Source organism: Canis lupus, chromosome 35, assembly GCF_011100685.1.
Source record: "Canis lupus familiaris isolate Mischka breed German Shepherd chromosome 35, alternate assembly UU_Cfam_GSD_1.0, whole genome shotgun sequence".
Classification (NCBI taxonomy): Eukaryota; Metazoa; Chordata; class Mammalia; order Carnivora; family Canidae; genus Canis; species Canis lupus.
In genome coordinates, this window is record NC_049256.1 from 19,698,243 (window position 1) to 19,711,048 (window position 12,806).

Genomic DNA, 12,806 nt, shown 5'->3' on the forward strand with positions numbered 1-12,806 from the left:
TGAAATATTCTAGAACCGCTATGAGCAACTTTAATTATACAATCGAGAGATGTGCTAAAGGAAGAGAGGATAAGCTTGAAAGAGACATGACCTGCCTCCATCCCATCCCCACCCCCATGCTATAAAAATATATTACAAAATTGAGAGTTCTTCATACATTCTGGATAAAAGTCCTTTGTTGATGAAATTCAAAAATCAATTCTAAAATTCACATGGAAATACAAAGAACCTAGAATAGGCAAAATAACTGCAAGACAACAAAGTTAGAGAAATAACATGGCCTGATTTCAAGACTTACTAAAGAAACTATGGTAATCAAAACAGTGTGCTATGGTGTCAAGGCAGAAACTGAACTCAGTGGATGAACTAAAGAATCCAGAAATAGACCCACATATATATGGCCAATTAGTTTGGGGTTTTTTTGTTTGTTGGTTAATTGGTTTACACATATCTAGGGCAATTCAGTGAAGGAAATAAAAAGGGTTTTAATAAATGATGCAAGATAAAAACTGGATAAATATGCAAAAAAGTGAAACTTGACATGGATTCATATCACATCCAGAATTTATTTAAGGTTTTATTTTTTTAAGCAATCTCTATACGCAATGTGGGGCTCAAACTCACAAACCCAAGATCAAGAGTCACATGCTCTTCCAACTGAGCCAGCCAGGCACCCCCAGAAATTAATTTTAAAATGGATCATAAATTCAAATATAAAGCCCCAAATTATCCAACTTCTAGAAGAAAATATAAGAAAAAATCTTACAGACTTTGAGTTAGGCAAATATTTTTTTACCTAGGACCCAAGAAGAAAAAAATTGATTAAATGGCCTTCATTGAAAAAATTTTAAATGTCACAACTTTGCTATTGAAAAGGTACTGTTAAGAAAATGAAAAGGTGGGGAGTACCTGGTGGATCGTCAGTTAAAGGTCTGATTTTTGGCTCAGGTCATGATCTCAAGGTCCTGGGGTTGAGCCCTGTATCAGGCTCACTGCTCAGCAGGAATTCTGCTTCTCCTTCCGCCCCTCCCCCCTGCTCATTTTCTTTCTTTCTTTCTCTCTCTCTCTCTCTCAAGTAATTAGATACATCTTCAAAAAATCTTTGGAAGGAGAAAATGAAAAGGTGGGCTACAGATTGAGAAAAAAATATATGCAAATATCTGGTAAACTTATAAATATATCTGAATTCATATGCAGACTGTGTTAAAAATTATTTCCATAAGGAAAATAATCCAATATAAAGACGCAAAGGATTTTAAAGAAAATATAAAGATGACAAATAAGCACATGACAAATTTTCAACACTGTGAGTTATTAGGGAAAAAGTGGTCATTAAAGCCACTAAATATCACCAAAAAAATACCTAAAACTTAAAAAAAAAAAAAAAAGAAAAAAAACATAAGATGCCAAGTGTTGGCACAGAGGTGGAACAACTAGCCTTTTATTTATTGCTTGTGGGAATGCAATATAGAACTGCCACTTGGGAAAATAAATTGGCAGTTCTTTCTTAAGTTAGATATACACATACTATATGGCCTAGCAATTCCACTTCCAAGTCCTTATCCAAGAGAAACAAAAATGTGTCCATACAAAGATTTGTACTCAAGCTCAGGGCTGCTTTATTTATATCAATAATTGTCCAAAAATTGGAAAGAAGGCAAATACTCATCAACTGTCAAAGAGATAAACTAACAACGGTATATTCATACAATGAAATATTCTTCAGCAACAAACAGGAATGCATATATTTACATCAAAGCATAGATACTCTGGAGAGGCTTATGTTAAGTGCAAGAAGCCAAACATAAATGATTATATGATTCCCTTTATATGAAATTCTAGAAGAGGCAGACTAAAGTGATCAGGATTACCAGGAGTCAAGAGACAGAAGAGAGGAGACTGACTACAAAAAGACACAAGGAAACTTTTAGGCTAATAGAAACGTACTATATCATGATCCCAGTGTGGGAATAGGACTGTATACACTTGTCAAAACTCATGGCATTGCATACTTAAATTGAACTTTATTGTAGATAAATTATACCATAATGAAGCTGACTCCTCCCCCCAAAAAAGAAGGATGCCCTCAGTCTTTTGTGTATCAGATCGGATGAGCAAGTGAGATGTGAAGGCTACACAATATATGTAGTTTATGGATGTAAGTATGGGTTCTTCTGGAAGAGAGATCATGGAGATACTGGTCCCAAATGATATCCAATCCTAGGAAAACTGCTTTAAATTTTGTGCCTGTAGGCCTTTTTGAAACAGTGACTAGAAGTGAATTAAGAAACTGGTACTTACATTTTATTATAGTGAACAAATTGATCAATGCAATTTTGTTAAAAGGTTATGGACATATCCAAATATTATAAAGGAACAGCCAGTGAATGAATGTTTGAAGCATGTAGCAAAGCAGACACATTTTCTCTCCATGGATTTTTAGTGCATGATGAGCCAAAAGTCTATAGATAATCAGAAAATGAAAAGTGAAATGCCTGTTGGCTGGCAAGTCTAAAATCTGGGACTCTATATTTGCTGTAGTTAGTTATGACTATACAAAATTGATTAATAGATGGAAAGTACAATAATGAAAGGTATTTTAAGAAGTGACAAAATGATATGTACACATGTGAATGATCTTTTAACATGCACAGGAAATCAAAAGACATACCTGAAAATGTTGACACTGATTGTCCATGAACGGGTTGTTGATTAAAAAAAAACAACTATTCTATAATTTCAAATTTTAATGAGAATGTATTACTTTCATGATATTGTCTTAAGCTGTATGGAAAAGAATGCAAATAAAACATACAAATGCCTTTCCAGGGAAGAAATTGCCAGCAAATTTATCATGATAGGTAATTTGTTCTGTATTATGTATTGTGTTTGCTTGTTCATGTTTTTCTTACTACTGAAGAACTTTGCAAAAATGTTTCCTCACCTTGCAAGTAATGCTGACCCCCAAATAGCTCAGCTTCCACAAAATGCAGGTCATTCGAGCAAGACAACAATGGCTAGGAATACTACCTGGGCAGGCAATTCACAACTTAATATCAGCCGTGTTCAGGAATGGAACCCTCTCATCACAAACGGTTTCTTCAAAAAAAAAAAAAAAAAAAACGGTTTCTTCAAATGCTATATTCCGTCTGACACAAAGATAGTTTCCTACGACAACAAGCTCATTAGTGTATTTTTAATGTGAGTTAAAGGTACAAAACCATAGAAGTCATTTTCTTGAAAGTAATTGCAGAACAAGACATTATCTGTTATCAAAGCATATGAAATGTGCTGAAAAACATACAAAGAAAATTGATGCTGTGGGAAATTTTAAGTACATTTCATATTGACAACCCAAAATATGAGAAAAATGTCTGGTGCATGTTTCGGGGAATGTTCACGCAAGATAACAGACTTTGAATATAAACGAGTACCTAGAAAACACTTCTGAATGGCTTGAAAGGATATCTGTTCTTTTAAAAATGTATGGATTTGTGAAGTAACTACCAATAAATACCTGAGGGGCTAGAGTTATTGAGCAGGGCAGCAAAGCAATGATACATCTCTCCAAAGGCATTCTACTTTTAGTCGCAAAAATACAAAAATGAAAAAGATAAAAGCTTTTTGCAAGGGGCAAATATATTATACAGGATCAAACTCAATCACCAAACATTATACATTATATAGCAAATTCATTTGAGCCACTACCTGAAACACAAGCCATTACTCTATCAAAGAGATAACAATAATATCCAATATTTGGTGAATTCTTAGTATATACCAATACCTAGTCTAAGAATTACTGTTTTGTATTAGTTCATGGAATCGTACACTTAGAAGTAATATTTTTTCATCTGACTTTACCTGGAAACATTAAATTGTATGATTGGCCCTTCTTGCCCACCTCTCCCTAAATCCATATAAAAGATATTCAAATTAAGTGTAGACACTTAAAAAAGTGTAGACACATTTTTTTAAGTAAACTCTACCCTCAAAGTAGGGCTCCATCGCAGGACCCTGAGATAAAGAGTCATATGCTTTCCCAACTGAGCCAGCCAGGAACCCCAACGTAGATACTTTTTTAATGTGGCCCTCACAAGGAGCAAATTAACTCTTTCAAATAAAGTTACCATTAATACCAGGGGAAATGCTCTTCTCACATAGTCTTTGTTACTACTCAAACCCTACCTGACACTTTTCTGACTGATCATTGCTCTACATTATACAGCACACTTTGTCAAATTATTTATAACTATTATTTTGCATTACTTATCCTATCTTTTTATAGTCACATATTAGTGTCTCTCCAGAAAATGTCTATCAGTTTCATTTGAATGCAACGTTTCCTCCAAAGCTCAAAGCTCCCACAGGATAAGTGCTGGTTCTAATTTACCTTTATTTTCCTGGGGCCCAGAACAGTGCTAGGTACACTGTAGGAGATTCCGTTGCTTTGAGCTGAAGTCCATTAAGCATGAATGCTTAAAAAGAATTTCCCTCACCTCAGGACGCAGTCTAATAACCTTGGGAGAGTCTCAGGTGCGAGGTGATATTAAAGTGCAGGGGCTGCCTGCACAGGTAATTAAGCAGAAGGCAAGCAGGACTCAGCTCGTTCACGGACCAAGTTCAATAGAAGCATCTTTAGTAGTGCAAAACCAGTTTCCAAGCACAGTGTTCAGTGACCTTCATTCCTGCCCTGGCTGAAAGTAAATGGGATTAAGAAGTGTCAAACATGCACACTTCTACGTGGCATGCCCAGGCCCTGCTCTGGCTCATTACTAAGTAGATAACTTTAGACATCTCCATCCACCTCACCCAGCCTCATTTTGTCCCTCTGTAATTTTGAAATAACCTCAGAGGTCTTAATGAGGCAATCTAAATAAAGCACTTTCTCTCCTAGTAAGCCCGCAACCAATGGCAGCTGTTATTACTACCTCTTAGCAGCCCACTGGTAGGGCAAAGCTGAGTGGACATTTCATTAAACGGCAGACTCTTGGGCAAAGGGCCCCTCTCCAACTGAGAAATGACTGAACCAAGGCAATGATGGCTGGATTCCTTCCACCTGGTGAATCTGTAGGGCATGCGCATCAGAGACTTACTATTTGCAAAAGGGTTTTCCTAGCCTGGCAGGAAAACAGCTACTTTTTCTGAGGTGGTGGGCATCTCACAGGGTCTTCTTCCAGAAGCTCCAAGTAGATGTGAGCCCCACAGGAGCCAGCCCAGATTCAGCTCTAGCTGCTGTGAACTTGAGCCTTCCCCCCATGAGTGTATAAAGTAGAGGATCCCCTCCAGGCTCCTGGTAAAGCCTTAACTAGCTCAGGAGTTGGAGTTAGGGAAGGATATTCCAGAGAGAGGAGCTGTGTAAAGGCGAGCAGGTGAAAGTCATGGCATATAAGGAACAGGATCCTGGGGCCCAGATGTCTGGCTTCCATGGCTGAATAGTGATGGCACTCAACTCCATGGCTTCCATTTTCTCAGCTGGGCACATTCATCATAACAACACTTGCCTTCCTCAAAGTATTCTTTGATAATCAGAGAAACAAAGGTGACTCACAAAAATATACTTTGCAAATATAAGCCTTCATTATTTCCTCAAGACACTACTTGAGAAATATTTAAGAGATGTGTCTCTCAGCCTCCTTGGGGATCTTTGGACAAGCCACTGGACTCAGCTTGTCTGGAAAATGGAACACTAACTCCATCTCACTATATCAGTATGAGATATGAAAATAAAGATACTGCCACAGCCTTCTGCGATTTCCAAGGCCAGCAGAAAATGGGCATTAACTAATGAAATGTTTCTCCTAGAAAAGCAGCTCAAGTTTGTCTGCTCATAAAGAGCCAGCAATCTTTCTACTGCAATACAGAAAAACAGAATTAGTTCTGCTGTCTCTCTCCCTCATCCTGTCTGGCTGCACCTTTGGCTCTTTGTTTCTCTACTCCCATATATTTTTCTTTTAATTTAGCTAGAGTGTTGAACCCAAACTTTTGCCATTTCTTGCCCCTCTTTTTTCTTTAGGCTGTTCCTTTTCTTTTTCTTTTTTAAAGATTTTATTTACTTATTCATGAGAGAGAGAGAGAGAGAGAGAGGCAGAGACACAGGCAGAGGGAGAAGCAGGCTCCATGCAGGGAGCCCGATGTGGGACTCCATCCCAGGTCTCCAGGATCACACCCTGGGTTGAAGGCAGCACTAAACTGCTGTGCCACCTGGGCTGCCTTAGGCTGTTCCTTTTCTAATAGAGTCTCCATACCCCATAATACCACCTCCTTTAGGAATTAGGAAGACAAAACAGTCCTCTAGGGGACCAAGCTCTGTGCCTTCCTTGCCTCAGCCCTACTCACTCCCCAGTCTGGCCTGGATGTGGCTGAGGCACCATTAAGTTCCTGGTCCCCTTGGAGATTAGGGTTGCAAAGTTCAAAGGGGGTGCATTCAGCACACACATTCTTTAGATCTCTGTAAAAATTAAAATGCAGCAGGTATTGTTCCTGCAAATCTCTATGCAAAAACATTCTGCCCATGCTGACCAAGGAAATTAAGTCCATTAGAGCTACTGGTGCTCATCCTTCCTTTCAAGAAGAAAAGACTCATAAATACCAGACTGCTATAAACAGCAAGCAAATTGTTTTTAATGCATTCTCTTTGGCTCTTAAATCTCTTTGGCTTTTGAATATGAGCAAATTAATATGGTCTTTGACATCAGAAGAGTGAAAACAAGTCACTAAGAAGTGAGTGGATGAATATTTGAATAGAACCTAATATTCCATATCTTATCAGAAAACGTGAGTCCATCCCACTCTATTTCTCCCCATGTCCAACACCCCCACAACCATATATGCTTCTCTACAATAACAACCCAATGAAAAAAGTCATTTAAAAGATGCTTTTTTTAAAAGGGGCACGCGGTAGCTCAGTGGTTGAGTGCCTTGCCTTTGGCTCAGGGCGTGAGCCTGAGGTCCTGGAGTGGAGTCCCACATCAGGCTCCCCGCAGTGAACCTGCTTCTCCCTCTGCCTATGTCTCTGCATATCTCTGTGTGTTTCTCATGAATAAATAAATACTTTTAAAAAAGAACATTTTAGGGGATCCCTGGGTGGCTCAGTAGTTTGGTGCCTGCCTTCAGCCCAGGGCGTGATCCTGGAGACCCGGGATTGAGTTCCACATCAGGCTCCCTGCATGGAGCCTGCTTCTCCCTCTGCCTGTGTCTCTGCCTCTCTCTCTCTCTCTTTCTCTCTGTGCATCTCTCATGAATAAATAAAACCTTTGGGGGAAAAAAAAGATTTTTTTAAAAGATGCTTAGATACAGCATTATATAAGGTATAAATAGTATAATATTGATTTATATCTAACTAAACCCCCAGTGCCTTATGAGGCGGCAGCATAGCATAGCATAGCTGTTAAGACCTTAGTCTGGGTTTGACTCCTGACTGGGATCCTCAGTATCTGGTGACCTTAATGAAAGTCTTTTAATACTTCTGAGGCCATGGTACTTGATTAGGGACATGCATGGTACTTGTTTAGGGGCATGCAATTACAATAATTTTACTAATCCTTTTGCTATATCTTTCCATGGACTGCCAAGCATCAATTCAGAGAACTCATCCTGAAGATTCTCTTCTTTCAGAATCATCTCTAGGACCAAAATCTGTATCAGCATTTAACCAGAAAAGAACCAGTAAGAGATGGATGACAAATAGATAAATAGATAAGTTGGTGATAGATACATGGATAGAGATTTACTATGTAAAATTGGTTTGCAGTTGTGAAAGCAAAGTAAGCAAGTGAGAATTCACAGGCCAGGCAGTCAGGAAGGATCATAAGCAAAATGAACCTCCATGGACCAGAGCTATCATCCACAGAGAGAATTTCTTCTCTCTGAAAGGGAAACCTCAGCCCTGATTTTAAGGTCTTCCAACTGATGTAGTCAGGCCCACCCACATAATTGCCCTTAAGGTCAAGTGATTAGAGTGACTAATTACAAATGCAAAATGCCTTCACAGCAAGACCTTGATTAGTGTAGGAGGGACTGTAGTCTACTCAAGTTAACACATGAAAACATTATCACAGATACTTTAAAAAATTGAATAGCTAGGTATCCATCTAAAAATATAAAAATACAAAATTGCAAAGCCTCTGCGTTGGAAACTACTAGGAGAAATATGTTAAAAGATGTAAAGAAAGGACGTATGGGTGGCTGAGTCGCTTGAACATGAAACTCTTGATCTCAGCTCAGGTCATGATCTCAGGGTCATGAGACTAAGCCCTACATGGGGCTCCATGCTGGGCATTCAGCCTGCTTAAGATTCTTCCTCTCTCTCTCTCTCTCTCCCTCTGCCACTCCCCGACCTCTGCTCACATGCTTGTGCTCTCTCTCTCTCTCTCAAAAAATAAAAAATAAAATGTAAAGAAATGGAAGGTTATACCGTGTTCATAAATTGAAAGTCCTCAATATTACAAAGCTAAAATGCTCTCCAAATTTAATGATAAATACAATTGTAATTAAATCCATAGCAGATTTTTATATAATTGACAAATAATTTTTTTTGACAAATAATTCTAACATTTATCTGGAAATACAAAAAAAAAAATAAAAAAACACACAAAAATCACCAAAACAATCTTGAATGACAAAAAGCTGGATAATTTACACTACTGATTCCAATTTATTGTAAAGCTATATTAATTAAGACAGCATAAATTGCCATAAAAATATAGTAAAAAAAAAAAATTATAGAATCCAGAACCAGAAACACACAAATGAGATCATTTGATTTATGACCAAGAGGCAATTCACTGAAATACAGTGGGGGAAATTACAGAATTTTCTACAAATGGTTCTGGGTCAGTTGAATAGCCATGGAAATAAGTAAATCTTTATTCCTGCCTCATAACATACACACACAAAAATCTTTTCCAGAGGGACTGTAGATCTAAATGTGAAAGGTAAAAAAATAAAGCTTTTAGGAGAAAATATATGAGAATATCTTCATGATCTTGTAGTAAGCAAAAATTTTATAAATAGCACCTAAGCACTAACTATAATGTTTAAAAGGAATTTCTATTCATCAAAGGAACAGAATGCTGAAATAGACCGCCTACAATATGTAGTCAACTGATTTTGGCAAATATGCCAAGATAGTCTAATGGCGAGAGGAAAATGTTTTTAATAAATGGTACTTAAATCATTGAATCACCATATGAAGGGAAAAAATGATCCTTTACTTCTACTTCAAATCTTATTAAAACAGCAACAATAGCAACAAAACTAAGTAAAAGCTAAAACTAAAAAAAAAAAACAAAAAAAAAAAAAAACAAAGCTAAAACTAAGTGCTGAAAATGATCCACTTCTTGATCTGAATACTGGCTAAAGGGTTGTATGTATATTGTGAAAATTGTCCAAGCTATACACTATTCTTTTCTACATGTGTACTATGCTTCTATTTAAAAGATACTATATGCTATATGTGTGGGTGTAGATAGATAGATGATGATAGACGACTGATTGATAGATAAATAGATAGATGACAGACAGATGGAACAGCAGGATCTTTTTATTTTTATTTTTGTTTTTTTACTTTGAGCCCTAACCCATGTGCCATCATTACACGCTGTCTGGAATCCACACCCTCGTTCTACAAAGCTAGAATTTATTCCCTTTACCCTTAATTCAGTAGATTTTATTTGTGCCACTGTCTGTTTGGGCTGCTACAACAAATATACCACAGACTGAGTGGCTTCTAAACAAAAATTTTGTTCTTACAGTTCTGGAAGCTGGAAGGTTCTAGCATGGTCTGGTTCTAGTGAAGGTCTTGCAGACTGCTGACTTCTGGCTGTGTCCTCACATGGTGGAAGGGGTGAGGGAGCTCTCTGGAGCCTCTTTTATAAGGGCACTAATCCCCTTCATGAGGGCACCACCCTCATGACCTAATCACCTCTCATGCCCCACTCCCTAATACCATCACTTTGGGCATTAGGTTTCCAATGTATGACTTTCCAATGTATAACAAGTTATAACCCCTTAATGATACACCCTACTTTTTTCCCTATAGCAACATTATCAGGTACAGATTTTATTTCCTCACTAGAATGTAAATGTTTCCATCAAAGAGAGAATAGCATTTTGACCACAGTCACTGCTAGGTAATTTACATGTTGAAGGAATGAATGAAACTTTAAGTTAGTTTTAAAACAAGCCTGAAAACCTCACTTGTATTTTCTTTTTAAGCAGTCATCATAGCATTGAAACATTTATGATTAAATGAATTTCTGACAGTGTGAATTCATTTCAGGCATAAATTCTATTTTACAAATTATTTATTTATTTTTTTTTTACGAAGCACATATATATTTCAATAAAGCAATATACTGGTACAATTTTTTTAAGAATTGAATATCAAAATATTTTATTTTTTAATTGAAATGTATATTTGAGCCTGAAACAGTGGTCTCTACTAGTATGTGTAAGAGAGGCATTACGGTCCAGCGCTCAATATGTTTACCAAATAAGTGGACTACTCTCGAATGTCCACATTAAATTGTGACTATTTTTGTACCTCTCACTTTCCTCACTGGACTGGGAGCCCCTTGAGGACAGGGACCACATCTTATCCATCTTTGCATGTCCAATATCAATTCCACATCTTCATTTTGTATACACACATAGTACTTACAAGTTACATATAAACTCAGAGTCTTGATAGATAAATAAATAAAACTAACTGAATTACTTGAAATCGAGAGATGTTCATTTTAAGCCCAGTCCAGCTTTGAACTCTTGTATGGCCTAAGAAGGACAGGATATTTCTTTTCCTTCCTTCTTTGTTCCAACCCTTTCTACCTGCACTGATAGCAATAACAATACTGCTATGTAATTTATGGATCATTTCTATGTTCAATCCTCTCCTTACCAATTGTTTTCTCTTCTTATCACACAATAGGTTACACGTTGTAGTCCTACAAAACAAAACTGATATGTCTTTTGGGGAAACTCATGTCTTTGGAGTCCTGCATATCCTGGTATGTTGTAAACATTGAAGATTATCCAGGGTTAACAGACCCCATATAAGGGTCATGCCCATCATGAACCCTCACCTTTTAATTGTTCACTCTCTAAATATTTCAGGACTGCAAATATGCTTTCTTTTAAATGAACTCCAGTTGGCTGATGGGGATATTTTGGGGTCCTGCACTGAGAAAGATACCAGGGTTACCCTCCTTCTCAGCAGGACAAAAAGCTCTAATCAAATAATAAGGGAGGATAGACAAGTAGTATGCATGCCCCATTATTTGCTATCTCTTTTCCATGGCCTTTAATTATTTAATCCAGATGTGAAAATTGAAATAGTCATTCATTTATTCATTAGTTCTTCCACTTATTCAAGATATACTTATCGAGGACTGACTGTGTCAGGCCCTTAATAGCCAAGATTAGGGAACTACCTAAGTGCTCTAGAACATTTACTCATAGGGCTGTTGGAATCTGACATTCGTTTTGTGATTTAAACAATTACTTAAACAGTGTTGATGAGTTGATGAGTGATATTTCAGAGTGCATCCCTTGGCTAAAAATAAAATAAAATAAAATAAAATAAAATAAAATACTATTTTTTTTAAAGATTTTATTCATTTATTCATGAGAGATACAGCGAGAGAGGCAGAGACAGAGGGAGAAGTAGGCTCCATGTAGGGAGCGTGATGAAGGACTCGATCCCAGGACCCCAGGATCACAACGTGAACCAAAGGCAGAGGCTCAACCACTGAGCCATCCAGGTCCCCCAACACTATTGTTTTTGTTTTTTTTTTTTTAATTATGCTATTTCATTCAAAGCTGTTCTCTTTGCTTTTCAGGGTGGCCACAGGGCATTAAGAATGGCCAGCCCTGTTGGAGGGCACACTGGGTAAAGGAAATGCTATGAGGTAGGTACTTTATCTTTAAAACCTGGTATATTTTACCAGCTGAGGGTTGGTTATTGCTCCCTGAAGCCAAATTTATTTTCATTTTCTTGTTCTATTTTCCATGCAACTTCCTACTGAAAGAAAGAACAAGAAACTGTATTTCCTGGGGCCAAGTCAGGCTCTCAGGAGTGAATATTTGGATAGCTAAGTCTGGCCCCACACCTCTTAGATCAAATGACATCCCTGCTGTAATCTAAATTTGGCCAATTTTGACTTGTGAATGTCAGAATTTCAGAGTCTGGAATGTTTTTCTGGGCCCTATCTTCCAATTCACTCCTTCCAAATTAAGTATCTTTTTTCTCCAAGTAGAGATGCTTAAACTATTGGCCAACTATTTCCTGGTAAGACATTATCCCCTATGCATTTCTTAAAGATTTGGCTAACTCTTGAAATGACCGTTCTACCAAACACTTGTAAATGTAATTAATTCATTTTCCTGATTTCATAGGTGTGATATCACACGTACAAATTATAATATACAGATCTGCTTCTTAGCAGGGAGCATCATGTGTTTAGCACAGCAATCTATTATGCCACACACACATTATTCATTAACACTAATGGACATCATGTGCATAATGCCCACTCATTAATTAGAATATTAAATCCCCTCGTGTATAAATAAATCACACATTCAGCTATAGAAAGGCACTTATTTTTATCTTTAAATTCGTACTTTGGTGCTTGTCTAATAAATATAGTTGGACTGTTCTATATCCTTTATTGCAGCAAAGATTTAGCTATGCTCAGAACAAGTTCTATGTCTTAAACCTGTCCATTCCAAGCCGAACATAGTGCAGGCCTACATCTGAGGGCCTGGGTTCAGTTCTAGACTATTGCAATAAAGCAAATACTGCA

General features: G+C 37.3%; 1 long non-coding RNA gene across 11 annotated transcripts in view; it reads right to left on the bottom strand.

The window, feature by feature from the left end:
* Positions 1-12,806, bottom strand: part of LOC102156827 — a 309,915-nt gene that overhangs the window by 281,982 nt on the left and 15,127 nt on the right. For 4 of the 11 annotated variants that reach the window (XR_005384369.1, XR_005384379.1, XR_005384378.1 and 1 more), the window contains exon 3: positions 2,945-3,099. The exons of 6 other annotated variants lie outside the window; for them this stretch is intronic. This is a non-coding gene — a long non-coding RNA (uncharacterized LOC102156827). Of the gene's footprint in view, positions 1-2,944; positions 3,100-4,393; positions 4,698-12,806 lie in introns of all 11 variants that reach the window. One more of the 11 variants, XR_005384371.1, reaches the window with a different exon arrangement.